We start from the raw sequence: 4,931 nt of genomic DNA on the forward strand, positions 1-4,931 counted from the left end.
CACAAATTAAAAATATATTATTATTTATAAATCAATCGTGTTGTGTTTCAAAATACATTTTTCAAATAATGTTTTACAAGTATTTATCAGTTATTTAGTTTTCTTTTTATAGTTTAGCCGTATTGTTTTATTTATTTGTTATTATTTTTATTTAATTGTTTGCTTATTATATTTATCGCCATGTGCTTAAAAAATAAAACAACTATAAAGGTTAAAAAAGTAAGTTTAAATAAAAATAAAATGAAACATACAAAATAAGCTTATGATTTTTTATTATTATTATTATTATTATTATTATTTTTATTTTATTGTTTGTTTATTATATCTATCGCCATGTGCTTAAAAAATAAAACAACTATAAAGGTTAAAAAAGTAAGTTTAAATAAAAATAAAATGAAACATACAAAATAAGCTTATGATTTTTTATTATTATTATTATTATTATTATTATTTTTATTTCATTGTTTGTTTATTATATCTATCGCGATGTGCTTAAAAAATAAAACAACTATAAAGGTTTAAAAAGTAAGTTTAAATAAAGATAAAATGAAACATATAAAATAAGCTTATGTTTGATTTTTTTATTTTACTTTTATTAAATTGTTTGCTTATTATATTTATCGCGATGTGCTTAAAAGAATAGAACAAATACAAAGGTTTAAATTGTAAGTTTTAAATAAAATAAAATGAAACATACAAAATAAGCTTATGATTTTTTATTATTATTATTATTATTATTATTATTATTTTTATTTCATTGTTTGTTTATTATATCTATCGCGATGTGCTTAAAAAATAAAACAACTATAAAGGTTTAAAAAGTAAGTTTAAATAAAGATAAAATGTAACATATAAAATAAGCTTATGTTTGATTTTTTTATTTTATTTTCATTTAATTGTTTGTTTATTATATTTATCGCAATCTGCTTAAAAAAATAAAACGAGTATTAAGGTTTGAAAAGTAAGTTTAAATAAAAATAAAATAAAAATATAAAATAAGCTTATGTTTTTTTTTTTTTTTTTTTTATTATTATTATTTTTATTCAATTTTTTGTTTATTATATTTATCGCAATGTGCTTAAAACGATAAAACAAATATAAAGATTTAAAAAGTACGCTTAAATAAAAAATAATACAAATAAAGTTTATTTATAATAAATATATATATATTTAAAACATTAAAAAAAGTAGTTTATACATATTTTTTTTTATTTATTTCTTTTAAACATATTAAATAAAGTATAAAAAAGTATTAAAACATTTAAACGTAGCATAAATAAGCTTAAAACATTAAAATAATCGAAAAGAAACAAAGAAATTGAAAAAAATCGGAAAAAATCGGCAAAAAAAGTTCAACAGCAACATTTGAGCATCATACACGTATGCATTACTTTACACTAGTGAGAGAGACGTGTTTGTGCGTTCGGTCGACTTGACGAGAAAGCGGGCTTAAAGCATTACTGTTTAGCACCCGAGGCGCGGCTATTGCAGCGGCGGCGAACGTGCTATGTAAACGCATTGGAGCAGCGTATGAAAAACTACAAGCGTCCAGCGGCGGTAGGCTTATAGCTTTGCGAAGTCGTCGAGACGAGTAGCCGACGCAGGCAGGCACGGCTCGAGGCGGGTAACTGCAGCAGACAGATGGCGTGTTGCTGCTGACGAGTTAACCGGCAGAAGGCAAACGGTTGGTCGGGAGAAAGAACAGTCAGTTGTATAGCTGCATGCTGCAGTCGACGCGGGCTGGCGCTTTAAACAGCAAAAGGCCGGCGCCGACTTTCAGTAACGTTCGCAAGGCTTTTAAGCCGAGTGATAGAAAAGGTCTGTATTTATACAGTAAAAACGCTCAGTCGAGCAACGGGTTTAAACGCCCTCGGATAGTTATCTGGTTGATCCTGCCAGTAGTCATATGCTTGTCTCAAAGATTAAGCCATGCAAGTGTAAGTACGAGCTCACGTACAGTGAAACTGCGAATGGCTCATTAAATCAGTTATGGTTCATTTGATTGTACGCTTTTACATGGATAACTGTGGCAATTCTAGAGCTAATACATGCGTAAAGCGCCGAACTGACGTGAGGCGCGCATTTATCAGACCAAAACTAACCGGCTTTCGGGTCGTTACAATGGTGACTCTGGATAAGCTTGCGGATCGCACGGCCTAGTGCTGGCGACATCTCATTAAAGCAACTGCCCTATCAACTATCGTCGGTACGGTATCGGCCTACCGAGGTTGTAACGGGTGACGGAGAATCAGGGTTCGATTCCGGAGAGGGAGCCTGAGAAACGGCTACCACATCCAAGGAAGGCAGCAGGCGCGCAAATTACCCATTCCCGGCTCGGGGAGGTAGTGACGAAAAATAACAATGCAGACCTCGTACGAGGTCCTGCAATTGGAATGAGTACACTTTAAACTTTTTAACGAGTATCCATTGGAGGGCAAGTCTGGTGCCAGCAGCCGCGGTAATTCCAGCTCCAAAAGTGTATATTTAAGTTGTTGCGGAAAAGCTCGTAGTTGGATATAGGGACGGCGAGGTTGGTCGGTCGAAAGGCTAGCACTGGCCTTGTTGTTCTTGTTGGTCGGTGCCTTCGCGGTGCTCTTAACTGAGTGTTGCGGTGGTCCGGCAAGTTTACCTTGAAAAAATTAGAGTGTTCAAAGCAGGCTTTACGCTTGTATAATGTTGCATGGAATAATGGAATAGGACCTCGGTTCTATTTTGTTGGTTTTCGGAGCACGAGGTAATGATTAATAGGAACGGACGGGGGCATCCGTACTGTGCCGTTAGAGGTGAAATTCTTGGATCGGCGCAAGACGAACGACTGCGAAAGCATTTGCCAAGAATGTTTTCTTTAATCAAGAGCGAAAGTCAGAGGTTCGAAGACGATCAGATACCGTCCTAGTTCTGACCTTAAACGATGCCGACTAGCGATCGGGCAGTGTCGAACTTAAGAACTGTCCGGCAGCTTCCGGGAAACCAAAGTCTTTGGGTTCCGGGGGAAGTATGGTTGCAAAGCTGAAACTTAAAGGAATTGACGGAAGGGCACCACCAGGGAGTGGAGCCTGCGGCTTAATTTGACTCAACACGGGAAATCTCACCCGGCCCGGACACAGCGAGGATTGACAGATTGAGAGCTCTTTCTTGATTCTGTGGGTGGTGGTGCATGGCCGTTCTTAGTTGGTGGAGCGATTTGTCTGGTTAATTCCGATAACGAACGAGACTCTTACTTGCTAAATAGCTGCTCGACCCATTGGGTCGGAGACAACTTCTTAGAGGGACTAGTGGCGTTTAGCCACACGAGATTGAGCAATAACAGGTCTGTGATGCCCCTTAGATGTTCGGGGCCGCACGCGCGCTACACTGACCGGATCATCGTGTGTTCCCTAGGCCGAAAGGTCCGGGTAATCCGTTGAACCCCGGTCGTGCTAGGGATAGGGACTTGCAATTGTTTCCCTTGAACGAGGAATTCCCAGTAAGCGCGAGTCATTAGCTTGCGTTGATTACGTCCCTGCCCTTTGTACACACCGCCCGTCGCTACTACCGATTGAATGGTTTAGTGAGGTCCTCCGATTGAGCCTGGTACGTGCGGCAACGCACTCGCCGGTGTTCGAAAAGACGATCGAACTTGATCATTTAGAGGAAGTAAAAGTCGTAACAAGGTTTCCGTAGGTGAACCTGCGGAAGGATCATTAACGAATCGAAATTTGATTTCAAGCGACGTCTCTTCTTCGAAGGGACCGAGCCCTGTAACTGTTATAGTTCGGTCGCGTTGCTTTCTGACAGCGGGAGTAATAATTCAGCACGCAAGTGCTGGCGCGGCCGCTTCTTTTTGAACACGATTTTTTGGTTGCATTGAGATTGATTAACACGAGAGATCTCTTAGCGGTGGATCACTCGGCTCGAGCGTCGATGAAGGACGGAGCTAGCTCCGAGAAGTAATGTGAATTGCAGGACACATTGAGCATCGATATTCTGAACGCGTATTGCGGCCTCGGGTAATCCTGGGGCCACGTCCGTCTCAGGGTCTTTAACACACCGATCCTTTCATTAGTTTGAAAGTGCCTGCGACTCGTTTCTTAATTAAGGAGCGTGTCGTCAAAGACAGCTGGTCTGGCGATTTCACAGCTGAAGCGTGAGCAGCCTGCTGGCCTCGGGTGAGGTAGCAACGACGGTAGGTGCTCGAGAATAAGTTAAGTGACTTCAAAAGGCCGACGTACAAAGCGCATGTACTTTTGTAGTACATCACTTTTGACCTGAGATCGGGCGGGACGACCCGCTGAACTTAAGCATATCACTAAGCGGAGGAAAAGAAACTAACAAGGATTCCCCTAGTAACGGCGAGTGAAGCGGGATAAGCCCAGCGCTAAATCCGAGCCTTTTTGGAGGGCGAGGAAATGTAGCGTATGGAATTCAGCATGCGGCGAACCAACGACTGCCCACGTTCTTCTGATCGAGGCCTTTTCCCAGAGCGGGTGTTAGGCCCTTGGCGGCGGTCGTAATTCGTCCTAGCGGTTTTCCCGGAGTCGGGTTGTTTGGAAATGCAGCCCTAAGCGGGTGGTAAACTCCATCTAAGGCTAAATACTGGCTCGAGACCGATAGCGAACAAGTACCGTGAGGGAAAGTTGAAAAGCACTTTGAAGAGAGAGTTAAAGAGTACGTGAAACCGCTTGGAGGCAAACGGAGGCGCCCATCGAGTCGCCGGACGTTTTCAGGCGCTGCGAGAGCTGTCCTACTGTTTGAGTGATCTTCGGAGACTCTTACGGTTGCGCTGGCGTCGCGGCGCTGCACTAGCGTTCGGCGAGGGCCGCGACCGGTTGCTGGGCTGACTTTGGTCGTTCGCAAGGTAGCTCTTCTTCGGAAGAGTGTTATAGGCGTTCGATTAGCTTCGGCTCGGCGACCGAGGAGAGATTCCGCGTCGGTCTTCGGACAGGCTGCGT

At 41.4% G+C, this 4,931-nt stretch overlaps 3 non-coding genes across 3 annotated transcripts in view; all 3 read left to right on the forward strand.

Moving 5' to 3' along the window:
• The first annotated feature begins 1,879 nt into the window (after positions 1-1,879).
• On the forward strand, positions 1,880-3,686 carry LOC145847333 (small subunit ribosomal RNA). Its single transcript, XR_014371229.1, has one exon. It is a non-coding gene; the product is annotated as a small subunit ribosomal RNA (ribosomal RNA).
• A 182-nt stretch (positions 3,687-3,868) lies between these two features.
• LOC145847320 (5.8S ribosomal RNA) lies at positions 3,869-4,021 on the forward strand. Its single transcript, XR_014371217.1, has one exon. It is a non-coding gene; the product is annotated as a 5.8S ribosomal RNA (ribosomal RNA).
• Positions 4,022-4,243: 222 nt separating this feature from the next.
• The window catches only part of LOC145847334 (large subunit ribosomal RNA), a 3,631-nt gene continuing 2,943 nt past the window's right edge, over positions 4,244-4,931 (forward strand). The window contains exon 1 of the ribosomal RNA XR_014371230.1: positions 4,244-4,931. This exon is cut by the window's right edge and continues 2,943 nt beyond it. This is a non-coding gene — a ribosomal RNA (large subunit ribosomal RNA).

This window comes from Thalia democratica, unplaced genomic scaffold, assembly GCF_965202585.1.
Source record: "Thalia democratica unplaced genomic scaffold, ktThaDemo2.hap1.1 HAP1_SCAFFOLD_886, whole genome shotgun sequence".
NCBI lineage: Eukaryota > Metazoa > Chordata > Thaliacea > Salpida > Salpidae > Thalia > Thalia democratica.